Here is an 18,277-nt window from a genome sequence, read left to right as displayed (position 1 = left end):
CCGGGCCTGCCTGCCTGTGCTGGCCGCACTCTCCCCTCCACCCAGCTGCTCCGTCTGGGAGACCACCACGGATCACTGACTGACATGACGCTTCCATCGGTTCCACTGTTGATATGTGGTGTAATGAATTCACAAAGAATAAAGCATGTCCAGATGTAACCTGCAGAATCAGAGACTCTTTGAATTAAGGATGATACTTCAGAGAGCGTTAGTCCTTCAGCATTATCCTCTTTTTTTAAATTGTATTTGTTTTTAGCCAGGTAAGGCTTGTCCATGGTACATGTTCAAAATTCAACAAAAAGGCAGCGAGGAGTCTCCCCTTCCATCTCCCGCCCCCTAGACCTCCCTTCCCCTGTCGCCTGGTCGTCCATCCAGAGTTCTGTCCAGCGGTTGTCCAGCTGCCTTCTCCTGAAGCTCCAGGTTTCCCAGAAGCGCATCAGAAGCCAGCATAGAAGGGAGGGTGGGTGGGGTTCGGGGCCGCTCACCCCGCTTCAACCACAGTTGCTCCACTCCGCCTTGCTTCACACGTGGGGGTGCCTCCTGAGGTTTGTTTGACAAGTCCCTCTGCCAAAAGTAAGTTTCAACTCCTGTCTTCACTTTACAAATGAGGAAGTGGTCTCCTTTTCTATCAGTTTTGTGACAGGAGAATTTGGGGGGCAACATGAAGTATAATCCCTTAGGATTCAGAAGGGGTTATAGTTCAGAGGTGCTGCAGGGACCAAAAAGACGGGATGAGGAGAAATCTTGACCCTCTGCTCTCTGATTTTAACAGCCCACCACACAAGGCTAAGAAAAGCTTTTGAGAACAAGGTAAAGATACTCATTACTAACCTTGCTAACCTGTTGGCTCCTGGGGTGTGGTCCTACCTTTTGCGGCTGCTCATGACTGAGACCCTGTCTGCCTCGCCAAGCAGCCCCACCCCTCCAGAAGGACTTCTTGGGCATCCAGTAAAGGCCGCCCTTGCCGTATGGTTCTGAACTTGACTTCTGCGTCTGCCCACTGTTGGGGCTCCCAAACTCTCCCCTTCAAGCAAAGCCCCCATGGCCATCCTTGTGCCCGTAGCTGAGTGGTATTGGCACCCACCATCCCAGCAGGGCAGTATGCCTTTTCCTATCCAAACACGGCAATAAAGTAGCCTTTAAACAGTATTAGCCAGAATTACTTTGCGAGGGAAACGAGGATGTCACATACCTCTTCCTTCACAGCTTGCTGCTCTGTGGTGGTCAGCATGCCCGAATTTAGTGGCAGCAAGATGGGCCATGTCTAATTTAAAGAGATTGGCATGCAGACTACATTCCTCCTTCATCTGGGCGGAAGCACTTTGTTGGGGGAGCTGGAAGCCACCCTTCTTCGGTCACCCCCCACAGGAGCGCCCGTGCCCAGGTGTCGTCCTCTGCCATTACGAAGAGCATCAGTTTAGTGTCTGACAGAGAGGTGAGACTCACTTTCTTAAAGGCAAAAACTTCTTGATTAGAGGTAAGAGCAGAGCCACAGGTTTCAACCTGTCTTCCTCCTTGGTACAGACGGGAAGTGGTTGGTGTCTCAGCGCTGGGCCTCCATTGTCATGCTGCGGAAAAGACATGTGCTCCTCCAGCCAGCTTTTTCTCGATTAGGTGACACACGCCCTTGGTATAAACTTCAGAAGGTCCGTAAGGGCATTCCGTGTGTGGATCTCCCAGGTGCATCTCCTGGCCCCCCAGCACCCCTCCCCAGAAGCAACCACTGCTGAATAGCTGGAGTATCCTTTCAGGGATGTGTTTTCAAGTGAATAAAAATATAACAAAATTGGGAGTATATCATGTTCTCTGTCTGCACCTTGCTTTTCGCTCTACACTCGCCAGACGCACACAGCGGCCCCGCTCCTTCCATAGCTGAGCTTATCTCTGGCAGGGCCACACGTAATTTAGTTAATCACATTCAGGGACATTTCGGTGTCTCCGATCTTTGGCTATCACAACGCTGCAGTGAACATCCTTGGTCATTTCACACACGTGTGAGTTTAAACTCCCAAGCGGAATTGCTAGGTCAGAGAGAATGCGCATCTTTCACGTGATACATACCACCACGTGGCCCGCCTTCCATCGACGGCCCGCGTGCACGCCTCCCCACACCCTCTCCAGCACGGCATCCGCCCTGGCGTCTCTGCCTCTCTGTTGGCCACAGTGCTTGCTGTCTTCATCTGCATTTCTCTTACGAGTGAAGTCATCAAGTGTTTTAGATGAATTGATTGCATCTGTGCCGTATTAGCTAATACTCATCGAGCTCATTCTATGAGCTCAGTGCTTCTCTCCAATTAGCTCATCTCACCCCCGTTCCTAAGGGGTAGGTACTTTATCATCAGCCCCCTTTCACAGATGAGACCAGATGATGGGGCCTGGGGCTTACAAAGTGACAGAGCTGGGCCTGGAACAGAAGCAAACTGGTTCCAAATTCCACACTCCTGACCTCAGAGCCGCCCTGTCTCCCAACCAAGTGGCAGGGAAGGGGCTCGAGTGAGGCTGGAGAGAGGCGGCGGGCCATTGTGGAGTCCGCCCACCCCCACCCCGCCCGTACAGAACGCATCAGAAGCAGAAAGCCTTCAGCACAGGTTTGCAGGAAGCCCCGGAGAAGCAGCCCGTTGGCGGCCTCACGACTGAAGCCACGGTGGCTGTGCGGGCCCGGCTCCCTGAGCCCCTCACCCCTACATCTGAGCAGTTGGCTGCAATACTCACCTGTATGGGGGCCCTGGCTGCTCTACCATGCGGAAAGGGAAGTCCAAGAAACATCTGGAAGGTTAGGCTTTCTCTCTGTAGCTATGGGGAGGAGGAGCTACCTTCCAGCAGCTTGTATGAGGATCCTTGCCCCCCGCCTGTCCGCTGAGCCCAGACTCCTACTCTGCACCCCCCAACCCATGTTACATGTCACTGTAACCTCCCAGGGCACGTCTTCCAGCTGCACCCCTGCTCTGGGCGGGGCCCCGTGCTGGGCACGGGGGGCGTGCACCCCAGGCTGAAAGGCAGTGTTAACTCCGCACAGTTGCCCAACAGGGTGTCACAAGGAAGCGATAACGAGCCTAAAGAGAGACGAAGGACAGAGAAGACCCCCAAACCTGACAGGAGGCATCAGGAAAGACAGGCTAGTGCATCATATCTGTATCTTGAGTGACGTTCACAGGGGTCTTAAGATGGCCACGAGTCTCAAAAAATAAGAGGTAGAAAGTCCTTCGAGGCAGAGGGAATTGCACAGGCAAAGGGCTGGGGGCCAGATAAAACGGACCTTTGGGGATACTGGGACTGCCCTGATACATACCTGGGCAGGGCAAGGGTTGAATGAGCTCCTGGCTATGGCAGAACCCGACAGAATCACAGGCATGTTGATTCCTGTGCTTTCTGGAAGCTTGGGGTCATGTCTAGTCACAGAGCTTGTTCTAGGACACGTTGCCTCCCCTTCTTGTAGGCTCCCACAGTCCTCGAATGATGGGGAAACAGATTCCGACCCCTGAAGCAGGATCCAGCCTGGCAAGTTTGTCCGGGGAGTAACCAGGCCCCAGATACGCTGGTAATAGCTGAGCAACAAGCAAGGCCTCCACCCCTAAGGCAGCAGGAAGGCTGTGGGAGGCCTCTAGGAAGGAGGTGGGAGAAGCCACCAGAGGTGGGTCTGCAGAAGCCAGGACCCAGGTCTGGCCACAGCCGAGCAAGGCTTTATTTAGCCCGGTCCCAGCTCCTGGGTAGGGCGTCAGTGAGCAGGCCCATCCAGGAAGTGCCCAGGAGCAGAAGGGCAGGACGATGGGGCCTCGAGTCCAGCCTCTGTCAGACAAGAGCATGGCCCTTACCCTCTTGGAGTCTCAGCTCTTCTTCATTCCAGGACTGAATGCGAGGATCTCTGAGGGGTCAGCTTGTGGAAATCCACACCTGCGACCAGCTCAGGGTACCCACCCCATCATTTACTGAACACCCACCATAAGCTGTGTGGGGAACAAGACAGACATTGTCACTGGCCTCAAGGAGCACCCATCCTCGTGGGACAGACCGAAAGACAGGTAAACAAACAGAATGACTACTGGGGTGTTCTAAAAGGAGCAAACAGGGTACAAAGTGATAGAGACTGGGCAACGGGGGGCCTAGCTGAGGTTGGGTGGGCTGAGAAGTCCTCTTTGGTGAGGTGATTTTGAGCTAAGCTCTGAATGACATCAAGGAGCCCAGGGGCCTGAGCTGGGGAAAGAGGGGTCTAAGCAGAGGCCCAGACGCAAAGGCTTTGAGGCAGAGGGAGAGCACCATCATTCTCCAGAAAATAGCCAGGAGCCATGGTGGCTGGACCCACGCGGGAGGCAGGGGCTGCTGGGGGAGCAGGCCAAAGAGGGGGGCAGGGGCCAGATCTTGCAGGGCCCTGAAGCCCACGGAGCAGTTTGGGCCAGGAAAGAATGCCATCTGATTTTTGAAAAGATTCCTTTGCTTGATGGAGGGCTCGTTGTGGAGAACAGCGTGGAAGCAGGAGCCCCAAGAAGAGGCTGGTGCACGCACCCAGGGAGGAGATGCTGGTGCTGTGGGCCAGGAGGAGGTGGTCTGTGGGGACAGGCTGAGGCAGAGCAATGGGTCACCATGCAGGGAGGGGCCCTGCTCCGGGAGCTGTTCCCCAGCACCAAGGGCTGGGAGCCACTTAACGGCCCAACCAGAGGCGGGTGGGGCCGGCGGAGAGAGCTGCTCAGTATATAAATATCTTTAATGAATAAATAGAAGTGCTTTTAGGGCTGGCGGAGTCATATCATTTCCACCTGCCGTAAAATTTCATTAGAAGCGGGCGCTGCAGGGGGAGAAGAATGGCTGCAATGAATCTGCCTGCCCGCCCCCAGGCCCTGCCTCCACTCTGGGCCTACTCAGCTCCAGTCCCTGGAGAATCCGGACCCAGGCCCTCCTCCCCAGGCCTTCCTGGGGCCCCCGTGGAAGTCTGGTCCTTTCCTGCCCCAGCACCCCCACCAGGACAGGCAAGAAGCAGCAGTGGGCAGGGACCTCACTCCCCTTGGGAATCAGACACAATTCCTCCTCCCGCCCCCTGCCTTCAGCCCCTCCCCAGGACGGCAGGGACTTCACCCCCTCCCCACTAGTGCAGATTAGATGGGTTTCAGAGAAGGTAGGAACCAACGCTGCTGAATTCCAGGAACAGAGCTGGGGGAAAGCGTGCCTGGGGTCAGACCGTTTGACAAACGAGCAAACAGAGGCCCAAGAAAGTAGGGGACTGTCCTAAGATCACTCAAGATCAGCAGAGCCAGCCCTCCCAAACCACCATAGTGGGGGCTACATTCTTTAGCACCAACTATATGTCTGACTCTGTACTAAGCACTTGGTAGGCGCCATTTTATTGCCTCCTGCCCACATTCCTGTGATGGGGAGACAAGCACCATACCATTTTGCAGATGAGAACACTGAGGCCCAGAGAGAAGTAGGATCCAGGTCACCGCCTGTGTTAGCGACAGCCAGATGAGAGTCTGTCTCCACCCGACCACAGCAGCCTTTTTCTCCTTTACGAAAGTGTCCTGGAGCTGAGATTGTTTTTCCTGAGACCTTCCAGAGACTGGAGTAGAAAATGTACTGACTGCCTACTACATGCCAGGTAGTCTCCGAACTGAAGGCCACTGTCCCCAGCACCTGGCTGCGTCCCTGGAGCATCTTCCAACGGTGCCATGCTCACCTCCATTTTATAAATAAGAAAAGGAAGCACAGAGAGGTCAAAGAATGTGTCCAAGGTCACACAGCTGTGCCACGGAGGCCGGCCATTCACTTGGGGACCGTCAGGCCCCTCCCCGGGCCCCACGGCCACCCTCCCCCAGCCAGTGGTGTCCGGTCAGGAAGCCTGGCCAAATGGACGAGCATAGCTGGCAACCTGCCTGAGCCCATGGTTATCAGTTAAGCTCATTAAGTGGCCATGACAGGACATGGCCTGGGCCAGCTGCCTTCCCTCCTCACCTCACGCCAGCCCTCTTGGGATCAAGGCCTGAGGACAGGTTTCTGCTTTTATCAGCTACAAGCCAATGTCTCTCTGTAATTGAGAAAGATGAAAAGATATGCAAGCAAGCTTCACCCGGCTGGCCCCGCGGACCGGTGGGCACTGGGCATGGGTGCTGGAGACAGGCTTCCTGGGTTCGAATCCAGCCCTGCTCCTCCCCAGCTGTGTGACCAGGGCGAGTGACTTCCCCGCTCTGAGCCTCAGTCTCCTCGTCTATAAAATGGGGATAGGGCTCTAAATACTACTCACCGTCTGGATCTGAGGCAAGCTGATATGTAGAAAGTCCTTGACCAACGGTTAAGTGCTGATCAATGGTCACACCATCATTACCGACATCCTTATGTTACTGTATTTTCTTCACTTTCCCCACTAGACTGTAAGCTGATTCATCTTTATTTATACCTTCCAGAATGAATGAGCGAACCTATGAGGGCATCAGTCCTTCCAGCAGCAAACACCCATGCCAAGGTCCTTTAGGAGCAAAGAGTGAGCAGTGTACCTGTATACAACAGCTGTCCTCTAAGGGACTGGGGTGGTGAACCGGAGTGCCGTGGGTGGGCCTCCCCTGACCAACTGTCCAGCCGCTGCTTATGGCCTCCCTGGTGCTCCCTCACCCCAGGCCTTTGTCCATGTGTTCCTGCTCTGTGGCCTGCCCGCCCCCCACCCCGCTCCGCTTCCCACTCTCCTGCTGATGATTCTACTGTTGCTCAAGACTCGCCTGGGGCCAGACACCGCCCTCCCTGGGGGCAGGAGCATGGGTCCCGTTCTCAAGGGGCTCTAGCCTCCTGGAAGAAACAGAGGCAGATACACCCCTCATCAACCAGAACACGACAAGCAGAGGTTCTGAGAACCCCATGCACTCTGCCCGCAGCCCCGAGGCCCCCAGTTCCTCTTTCATCCCCTCTCTGCTCTCCCTAGACCCCCAGTGAGCCTTCCCTGAGCCTGCTTCTCCTGACTTGCCCCGTGAGCTGCCTGAGGGTGGGGGCTGCCTTCCTCCATTTCTGCACTGAGTGCCCAGCACGGGGCTACCACCCAGCAGGAGCCCCTGCAACATTTCCTCAGCAGATCTTTTCTGAGCACCTACCATGTGCCAGGCCCCATGACAGCTGTGGGGATAGAGAACAAACAAGGCTCCTTGTCCTGCAAACCAGCTCGAGGTGGCACTGGGAGTTATACACAAAATAAAAGAGAGTGATAGGAAGGAAGAGTAGCTCCTCTGGTCTGGATGGTCAGGGAAGGGCTTTCTGAGGAGGTAATGGCTGGAGCTGAGACAGGATTGATGAGCAGAGCAGCTGCCAAGGGAAGTTGGGAATAGGATTCTAGGCAGAGGGAATAGCAAGTGCAAAGGCCCTGGGGCAGGGGTGTGATTTGCATATTTAAGGAACAGCCAGGTGCCTCCTGAATGAGGAGAGCTGGGTGAGTTTGCAGAGTTGGGCAGGGAGCAAGCTGTACAGGGCCTTGTTAGCCACAGTGAAGAATTTGGATTTTCTTCCACACACAATGGGAAGCCATTGGAGGGTTTTAAGCAGTGGAGGGAAAAATGATCACAGGGAATGTGTGTGGAATATAATGACTGAGTCAAGGAGGGAGAAAGGGAGGGGATGGGTGAAGGAAGAGAAGATAAAGGGATGAATGGCAGAGCAAAGGGCAGAGGACCCAGCTGGCTGCCTGCATGAAGGAGACGCCACCACGGATGCAGCAGGATCTGGGCCCTTCCTGTCCTTAACCTCTACGTCCCTTCTGGCCCACTGTCTGGAGTGGCCCCACCTAGCCCAGGCTTGTGGTGGTCAGAGCGACAGACACGAAGGCAGCTTGAGTTGGTGGGAAGCGGTGGTTCTGGGAACATCTGACCTGAGTCTTGGGAGTCCCTGACACTTTGCTTCCGGGAGGAGGCAGCCATGGCCCAGGGATGAAAGGGCAAGTGGAGCTTTACCAGGTAAGGAGACAGGAGGGGCTCTCAGGAGAGGCTCGGAGAAGGGCAGAGGCAGGGAGGCAGGAAAGAGCCCAGCTCTGAGCTGGGGGCCTTACAGACCCAAATCCAATTAATTGTCACCACAACTCTGTGAAGGGTAAGCTGCTGTCCCCATTTTATAGATGAGAAAACCAAGGCTTAGAAAAGGGAAGAGGCTGGATGGTCATACAACTATTCTGGGCAAGAGCTGAATCTTGACCTCAAAGCCCAAGGGCGGTCAATAAAATGTATCCCAACACTCCTGTGGGTGCTGGGAGTCCACATGGCAGGCAGGAGGGAGGATACTATCAAAGACGCACACACACACACACACACACACACACTGCAGGCATTGCTGAGCAGCTCATTCTTCCTGGGGTATCATGGAGTGCATCGTGGAGGAGGTGGCATTTGAACTCAACCATGAAGGGTGGTAAGAATTGGGCAGGGGAGGAGGTTACAGAGGGAGGAAGCATGCTGAGGAAGCGCTAGGTGAGTAGGCAGGGAGGAAGGAGAGGAGGTAGTAGAAAAGGGGACTGGGAGATGGGCAGGAGTCAGATTGGGAATGCTCAAATGTCAAGGCCAAGCAATAGTACTCTATTCGGAAGGCCCAGAGGGGCCCTGGAAGGGCTCTGAACCATTGAGAGGCAGGTTGCATGGACGAGTCTGAAAGTCCCTCCTGTTCCATGCGTGACGGACGGAAGGGGGTAGGTCAGGAGGCTGGAAGATCAGGAGAGGGCTGGTGCTGTGGTCTAGGCAAGCCTTGGTGGTGACCTTGAGGACAGGGAGGAGAGGGCATATTTGAAAGCTATTACGGAGTTAAGAGCGGGCCGGACTTGGTTGGGGAGGAGGGGTGGGAGCACTGGTTGCATCCCCGAGAGGGTCGGTTAGCTTGGTCACCTCCCCTGGCCAGAGACTAAAGTCATTCATTCATCCACCTCTCTGACCACCGGTCCACCCACCCACCGCTTCTTCCTTCCATCCAGCACGCGTTAGTCTCCTCCTTGGGCCAGTCCCTCTCTGTGTTGGGGGGTAGGGTACGGGAACGCCTGCATTGGTCCCTGGCCCTCTGGAGCACTGCACGGTCTAATGGGAAGACCACTGTGACAAGAGGCGATCCAACCCAGTGTGCCGAGCACAGGTGATCAGGCAGAAAAAAGGGCGGAGGGAGTAGGGAGAGCAGGGGGGATTGAGGTTGAGGGGGCTCAGCACGGCCCAGCTCCACCTCCGGAAGGTGGGTTTGCAATGTCATCATCCCAAACAAAGGACAGTACGTTATTAACGTTATTAATTATCATTAATCTAATTAAATGGCAATTACAATTAAGAACACAGCGATAAAAATGCCACCTTGGATTTAAATGCATCCATGAATGACTTTCCGTGAGCTCAGTCCACCCCCCACTGCAGTACCGCTCGCTCAGTGGGTGCGCGGCCGACCCTCCTGTTTCAGAGACACCACGGAAGGATCACAAAGTCCCACTCCCCTCGTTCTACCATTGAGCACACTGAGGCCCAGGAAGGGGACATGACGGGCCCTGGGGTCACCCCCAAGTCGGTGGCAAAGGGAAATTCAAGCCAAGGAGCCAGATACTGGCCCGCCCGCCTCCCAACTCGCCCCATCCCTAACAGCCTTTTTTTTCCCTAGGAAAAACAGCTGTCAGAGGCAGCCATCCTGTTACCGATTAAACAAGGCAAATTCTATCGGAACAGAATCAGAGACACCCCTGGACACCTAATTACACAGTCTGGAACGAGAAACATGGGCAGGGAAATAGGAATATGAACAAACAGTAGCAGGCAGCCCAGTGCCCTCCCCATCGCCAGAGGCTGTCATTTCCCTGAGGCCTCCAGACAGGAGGACAGGGCGCATCTCCTGGTCCTTGAACAAGGTCCCCACTCCCAGGAAGGGGCTCCCCAGCTGGAGGGAGCCCGGCAGAGCCCCCCACACCCCCCCTGCTGCCACCAGCCAGGGCCCCACGACAAAGGAGCGTGTGGACGGGAGCCCCTCTCAGAGCCTCCTCTGGACCCCGTGGAGAACGAAAAGTTGTCATTCCAGGCCCCCAGCAGTCGGGGCAGCGAGATGGGGCAGAGCTGGGCTGGAGCCACACTGGCCTGGCCCCAGAGCCAGGGCTCCGTCTCCCAGCTGGAGGGCTGTCCCGGCAGGCTCTGTCCCAGTGGCAGCGCTGGGTGCGGGGGCTGGGCTTGGCTGGCCCCCCACCGGGAGAACCTGTGATTTTATACTGAGCAGGATTGTGAGCTGGTGAGGGCAGGGTGGTGGGATAAAGAGTGAATTGAACCGGGGAGGAGAGGGGGCTCCTTGAGATACGATGGTTCTGGAAGGCCTCTCTCAGGAGATGTTTGAGCTGCGACCTGAATAGTGCGTAGCGCCAGCCAAGGGCAGAGCTGAGGGAACATTCTAGGTGAGTGCAAGTCGAATGAACCAATGGGTGGATATGTGGGCAAGTGAGTGGGAGCAGAAGGGGGTGCGCTGTGGGAAGACAGGCCTGGAGCCCTCAGGTGTCCCCACACTCTCCGCTGTAGGGGTCCGTGACCGGATGGCTCACAAGCTCCTCTGAAGTCCCCCTGCACAGCAGGCACTGTGTGCTCAGTATGGGGCGTCTGTCCTTCCCTCCTCCACCTGCCGGCCCCGCCCCGCCGCAGCTCCCCCGCATGCCACCCCCAGGAGGGACCTCCTCTAAGGTGACTCTGCTCGTTATTTATTGTCAGTATTATTGGTGTGCCATTAATAACCATTACCCCTCACCTTCCTCCCTGCTTCTGTCTTTCCACTGCTGAGGTTTGTGCCCTCAGCGCAGGTCAAGAAGCCTAAAGACAAGTCATGGGGTTTTCGGAGCCCCCGGGTCCATCTCTGAGTGGAGAACGTGAGACCCACCCATGACTCGGGGCTCTGCCTCTTCAAGGCCATGGGATCTGACTGCGGCCATCATGCCACGTGACCTAGAACAAGGACTGGCCTCCCTGGGCCTCCCTTTCCGCCTCAGCGTGGACAATACCTCTCACCCCTGCCCCATTTTGCTTCCCGTGCAGCGGCTGTTGACTTCACACAGCCCTGCACAGGAGACTTAGGGTTATTACCTCTCCCACCCCCTTCGCAGATGCCAAAACTGGACCTCGGAGGGGTCATGTGGCTTGGCTGAGGGCACACGACCAGTAAGAGGTGCAGTGGGATTGAAACTCAGGCCCTGGCTGAGATTAGACAGCAGTGATGTTTCAACATGAATTTCCTGATTCTGGCGGCTGTACTGTGGTTATGTAAGAATAGGTCTTCGTTCTAGAAAATGCACGCTAAAATATTTGGAGATGGTGGTGTACCACATACTGTACTTGCAACTTTCCCGTAAGCTGAAGATGAATTCAAATTTTCAAAAATATAAAACATCCAAAACATGGAAACAAAACCCCACCAAACAAGGCCTGTGATCGTTCTGTGCTGGGCTCAGTGTTCAGGCCCAGCTGGGCCGGGCTGGGGATGGGGACTCCTTTTCGACTCACCACCTGCCTGCAAGGAGGGCGATGTTATTTTATCCCTGACTTTGCAAACAGGGAAACAGAAGTTCAGAGGCATTTTCTGAGGTCACACATCCAGGAAGTGGCCGTAGGCCTGCCCACGAGGAGCTTCCCACCTGGTGGGGTGGAAAGACCAGAGGGAAGGGATCCTGCGGGAGCCTGAGGGGTACGGGGTGGCCTCTGGGGTCAGGGGTGCTGGATGCCAGGGCACTGGGCCGAGTGGTACCCCCACACACACCCCTGCCCTTTAGAGCCCTTGGGCCCCCCTGGGAGGGGAGGGGAACCGGGGCTCCCACGCCTGGTCAAGGGCTGATTGATCTGCCACGGTCCCCGGAGCCAGTCCCCACATCCGCACCTGAGCTGCTGCATGTTTTCTTGTCTCTGATTGTAAACAGATTTGACTAAAGAGGTAAATTAGAAGTTAATTAGAGAGAACATGATTGATGAGGCAGTTTGCCGTGACTGGGAGGCGTGGAAAGGATGGGGCTCCCTGCAAGGAGGTGAGGGAGGAGGGGTGCAAAAAGAAGCATTCACAGGCCCACGGATGTAGGGGGGGCACCAGCAAGGTGAGGGGCCTGCTCAAGCCCGCCCTTTCTCCCGGGCATGTGGGTACATCCAGGGGAGCACCCCACACACCCTGTGACTGGGGGCCAGGCGCTTGCTGGACTCCGGGGATGAAGCAGCCAACCTGTCCTGTGTGGGACCAGAACTTTCATCCTGGACATGCAGGCCGGGCCGGGGCAGGTGCTGATGCTTATCACACACTTAGACCGCTCCAGGCCCTGTGCGTCTTCTCTAAACATTGCAAGGTCAAAGCTCCCCCTCTGTGTTCTGGAGATTCAGAGAGCTGAAGCAACTTGCCCAAGGTCACACAGCTAATAAGAACGGAGCTGAGACTGACCTCCAGAGCCTGTGCCTTTCTGAGATCTAGACTGGGTGCCCGGTCATGAGTCCGACTGCCCAGGCAGTACGGGGGTCCTCCCTATGGCACCCCTGCTTACACACCTCCAGCAATGGTGAGCTCACTTTCTCCCAAGGCAGCCTGTCCAGCGGCAAGACAACTCTGGCTAGGGGAACGTTGGTCCTTGCATGGACCTAGTCTAACCCTCTCCAGCCCCACCTGCAGGGCTCTGCCATCTGCCCGCCTCCTTCACATCCCAGAACAGAGACCCCCAAGGGGAGGGGAAGCCTTCGAGGTCTCATGCAACTCTCTCATTCTCCTGGGGAAACTGAGACCCAGAGGAGGACCAAAATGCCAGAGCGACACAGGGAGCTGGTGTCACAGTGGGGCCCGACTCCCCCATGTCTGAAATGCAGTGATCAGGCCCCACCGGGGCCCACAGCCTCTCCTCCTCGAACTGTTACAGCTCTTCATTTATCCACCATGACTTCCCTCCCCTATTCATTCAGTGGGATTTACTGGGGCCCAACCCTGTGCCAGTCTCGGAGAATGTGAGCGTGAGGAAGATCCGACCTTACCCTGGAGATGCTCATGGCCCCGTCAGGGTGGCAGGGCTGCAGAGGAGAGGATGAGGGGCGAGGAGAGCCCTGAGGGGGGGAAGAGTTGGCCCCTCCAGGAATTGGCACAGGAGCCAAGTTCTAGAAGAAGTGCGAGCATGTTCTAGGCAGAGGGAACTGTGGTGAGAGGGAGCGTGGTACATTCCAGAAACTGCCAGAAGTCCAAATGGCTGGAAGCAAGAGTGAGGGGGAGCTAGTGGGAGGTGAGGTCACCTAAGGAAGCTGTTTGGATTTTGTTCTAAGCAGTAGAAACCATCCAGAGCTCTAAGTGGGGGAGGATGATGGGATTTGCGTTTGTAAAAGCGCTCCCTCCGACTTCTGGTGGGATGTGGGGTGGGCACCGGGGACACGGAAGTTCCTGCAGCTGGTGAGATGCCCACCAACCCGCCAGCTCGGAGAGCGTGCATGACGAGAGATGTTCCGTGGAAGCGGGGCTTAGGGATGGATTCCATCTCTGGGTGCAGGCTAGCTGGGGGGTTTGGAGAGGGGGCATGCCTGAGACAGGGAAGCCTAGGGCAGGGCAGGACTTGAGGGGAAGAGCAGAACCTCGGATGGAGGCGTGTTGGATGTGAGGGGCCATTCAAGAGGAGGTGTGCTGTAGACAGAGTGATGCCTGGGTCAGGGCTGACGAGAGCCAGAGCCAGATGTGGTCAGTCCTCCCAGAGGCTGAAAACGTGTGGTCCAGAGGCCTATCCCATTCCTCATGCCCCCTTCCCTGAAAGGGGCAGAAGAGTCTGGGGCAGGGACAGGGGAGACCAGAGCTGGACAGAGAAGAATAGGACAAACCATCTCCTCCCTTGTTCTAGGCTGTATGCTCCTGTTAATGCTACCAGTGGCCACATGGCAAGGTCAAGGCCTCTTCTCTGTTGTTGCCAGTGGGCCTGGAAGCCTCCTGAGGGCCTTGAGGCCCAGCCTGACTCTCAGCTTCCCTCACTCCTCAGACTTCTCCAGCCCCAAATAGGAGCCCACCTGGGGAGCATCCACTGAATCAGACCAGTGACCCAAGAAGTTGGGCCACGGCAAGGGTTTGGGGCAGGCAGTATTTGAGGAAGGGCATGGACGGGAGCATGGGGAGAAAAGTGCAGTGGGTGTGAGTGGAAGTGAGCGAGAACAAGCAAATGTGCATCTCTGGCCAAGTTCCTTGACCTCTCCAGTCTCCGATTCTCCATCATAAAACAGGGAGAATCATGGGCCCCAGCCCAGGGCTGTTTCAATGAGCTGGTATGCCCAGAGCTGGCCCAGTGCCTGCTTGTTAAATTGGTTCCCCGAATTCTATGTCCTCTGCTCTTGCAACAGCCCCAGGGTGAGGGGAGAGGTAGCGCACATCTCTGATGGGAAATGGAGGCTCAGAGGGGTGAGGAGACTTGCCCGGGGTCCCATGGGTTAGGATTTGGACCCTATGGGCAAGTGCTCATCATTGCACCAGCAAAGAGTAGATGCTGGACGGATGACCACTGTTGGATGGACAGAAAAATGAAAACGTGCATGCAGCCCTGGGAACTCTCTTCCCTCCAAAGCTGCCTTGCTGTTCTGAATCTGCTTTCTCATGAGGGGTAAGAGGGCTTCAGCCCCAGGATCATGGGCTTTGCTCCTGGAAGGCTGCTTTTTCCCTTGGGGGTGGGGAGGGTCTGGAAGCCCCCAGATGCTGTGCTGCCTTCTGGATCATAGCTGGAGATATTCCCAGATTAGAGAGGAATTTATCCCCTCCTTGAGCTGCCGTGGCATGATGTACTGGCCTTGGCAAATGCCATGAAGGACTGGAGCAGTTTCCAGCCATTGAAATAGAATTAGCCAGCACATCCATCCAGATTCTGCCAATAGATCATTAATACAAGAGACCCAGGACACCTACTGGTGCTTCTACTCCAGCAGGGACCCCTGGGAAGACCCCTCTGCTCTGACCCAGGCCCAGGAGTCTGGGTCAAGTTGGTCATGCTTTGTGTCCACCCCCATCCTTGCCTGAAATTTCACCATTAGAGTGTCACTCCTTTGGTGTAATACTGCAGTTCTGTTTTTAAAAAAAATATGCCTCAGTGGGGAGAACATTAGCCTGGGTCTCTGAAGATCAGTGTTGGAAACCTTGTGCATTTTGGTCAAGTCACTACCCCTCATTTCCTTCTAGAGCACTGAGCTGGAAAGGCTCTGCCGAAATGATCAAGCTGTACCCTCCCACGGTAGAGACGGGAAAGCGGCGGTGCAGAGGGTGGTGCGGGGGGTGAGCTGAAACTCCGAGCAAGAGAGCCTGCCTCCCCTGGTCCATCTGACGGGGGCACCACATCCCAACATCAGGAGCTGGCCGAGCTAATCTCCACCCAGCTGAGATCTGGGCCCCAAACAACACCGTGGGAGCTAAAGGGACTTCCTTCTTGGGGTGAAATGTTCAGGCCTCTCGGGGGCCACCAGCTGTCATCTTCAGCACAGGCTCTGCATCCCTGGCCCGGGCTCCTCATCAGCAAATAGGATGTTAGGGGTGCAACGTCACAGGGGCGCTGTGGGCGGGAAGGATAATGGGAGCAGCGTGCTCAGCTCAGCGACCAGCAACCCAGGTTGCCAGTAAGTGTTGCTTACCGTTTGGAGTCAGGAAGATCCAGACTGGACCCTGGATCTGCCACTTGCCAGCTGTAAGATCTTGGACACCCCTCTGGGCCTCAGTTTCCTTATCTGTAAAATGGGGATGAAAATGCTTACCTTTCCCTGTTGTGGGGATTTAATTTTTTTTTTTAAAGATTTTATTTATTTATTTATTTGAGAGAAAGAGAGAGAGAGAAACAGCATGAGAGGGGAGAGGGTCTGAGGGAGAAGCAGGCTCCCCGCTGAGCCGGGAGCCCGATGTGGGACTCGATCCCAGGACTCCGGGATCATGACCTGAGCCGAAGGTAGTCGCCCAACCAACTGAGCCACCCAGGCGCCCTGGGGATTTAATTTTTAAAAACATGGCAAACACTTGGCGTGTGACCTGCCACATCCTAGACCCCCAACAAAAGCGGGGTGCAGGTCATGGTAACAGAAGTCCTAACCCTTCCCAGGGTGTGGGGTGTCCAGCTCCACTCAGTCAGTAGCCGCTGAGGGCCTGCCGTGTGCTGGGCCCTGCACTAGCAAGGGGACGAGCAGAACCGGCCTGGTCCCTAACTCGAGGGTCTCCCGAGCTGTGGGGGAGACAGGCACAAACACGTTTCCAAAATCACACTTGTCTGTTCACTCAGTAATCATTTATTGAGCACACGTTGTGCCCCAGGGTCCAGGCTGGAGCACAAGACAGACACAGCCCTTGTTCTCCTGGGGTTCACACTGCAGGGAGGGAGACAGAAAGTCAAGAAATCAACAGGTACAGTGGCAGATAATGGTAAGCGCTGAGACAGGGAAAGGTGAGTGGCGTTGGCGGAACGGGGATGACATTTTAGGTAAGATGGTCAGGGCGACATTTGATCAGAGACCAGAAGATCTGATAAAACTGTGTTCCAGGGAACACGAGGAGCAAATGCAAAGGCCCTGAGGCAGGAGCATCCCTGGGGCATTTGAAGAGCCACCAGGAGGCCAGTGTGGCCAGAGCAGGGGGGCCGGGGGGCAACAGGGGAGCCAAGGGCAGACTGTTGAGGGGTGTCCGGCCCAGGTCACGGTGGGTCTTGTGCAGTGTGGCGAGCGCCCTGGTCAAGGCGCTGTGAGGAGTCACCTGGATGGCGCCAGTCCTGGGTCCCCAGGGTCTCGCTCCAGCGCCAAGGACACCCTGCATGGGATCCGTGGACATACTCGTCCCAGGCCTGCCCTTGGAGTGGTCCAGCTCGGCGCTGTCTGCTGGGGGAGCCCTGCCCCATGGGGCTGTTGAGCGCCGGAAGGGTGGCCAGCCCAAAGTGTGAGAGGCACCGTGTATAAAATACACGCCAGATTCTGATGATGTGGTATATACAAGGAATGCAAAATATCTCATGAACAACGTTTTATATTGATTATGTCTTGAAATAGCAATATTTGGAGGTATGTGTATATTATTAAACTGATTTCACCTGTTTCTGTTTACCTTTTTTTTTATTGTGGCTACTAGAAAACTTAAAATTACACCTGCAGCCTGCTTTGCTTTCTATTGGACGGCGTCGGCCTAGCTAATTAGTCACAGCTGGGGAATATTTAGACTGGCGTGAAGCATGCCATTAAAGTCATTTCAGCATTTTTAAAAAACACTCCTACAAGCAGAGCCTTGAATTGGCAGAGCCTCTGCTGTCCCATCGTGTTTAACAAGCACCCAGTTTGCGGGGTGAAGGGCCCAGGAACCCCGTCTCTCTGATGCAATTAATTGCCTTTGATGGAGATTATCACCAGGCTCCTCGCTGGGATAACACAGATCCACACCACAGGCACATCTTACTGGCCTTGGTAGGGCACAACTTCTGGGCTTGGGTTACAATTGGAGGGCCAAGGCCTCCAAAGGTTCTCTGGCGCTCAGAGAGGTGCCCCCTTTGGGAAGCCACAGGGTGGGAGGTCTTCGGACCCTCTCTACCCTCCTCAGGCAATGACATGTGGAGGAAAGACCCCCCCTCCTGGACTCAGGGGACCTGGGTCCTTGGCCTGGCTCTGCCATTTCCTCCCTGTGAGATCATAGGCTTATCATTGTCCCTCTCTGGGCCTCAGTTCCCCTGTCTCTACAATGGGAGAAATAGGGGTTGATCCTTGATGACCTTCTCTGTTAAAAAATGGTGACATTTTAAATTCTAGGTTTTAGATGATGCCTTCACTCTGTGTGGTGCACCCGGGCTGGAATCCAGAAGCAAAACCTCCGAGTGGCCCGACGGGTCTTCACGAGGTTACGCAGCTTGGCAGGGGCAGGGACTGGCTGGACGACCTCCCCCTACCCCTGGCCTCTGGCGCAGACCTGGCCCTTGAGTGCAGACGGAGGCTCCAAATCCGCGCAGACGGCAACCTGGGGCCGCATCGAGGGTGGGGCACGTGGGCAGAGGCAGAGAACCTGGAGGCTCCTAGGACAGGGACATGGCCTAGCTGCGGAGGCCACTCCTGGATTCTGCCTCGATTGTGGGGGAACGGATAAAACCATCAGCAGAAAAGAGGAGCCCCCCAGACCTGGGTGGGAGTCACCGTTCGGCCCCCCGTGCCGCCCTCTGGATGAGCGCAGGGGCAGGTGTCTTCCTCAGCCCAAGAGGCTGACTGGGCCCAATTCAAGGAACAGGAGAGGAAGAGCCTGTGTCCTCTCAGCTTGTTGCAGTCCTCACTGTGGCCCACTGGACCCCTGCATGAGATACACCTTGGTGCCCGGTGAGACACCTGTTCCAGCCAGACTGAAAGAGAAG

This window comes from Leptonychotes weddellii, chromosome 10 (genome assembly GCF_054177405.1).
Source record: "Leptonychotes weddellii isolate Sample4059 chromosome 10, ASM5417740v2, whole genome shotgun sequence".
Lineage (NCBI taxonomy): Eukaryota > Metazoa > Chordata > Mammalia > Carnivora > Phocidae > Leptonychotes > Leptonychotes weddellii.
Note: the sequence above shows the minus strand (reverse complement) of the source record.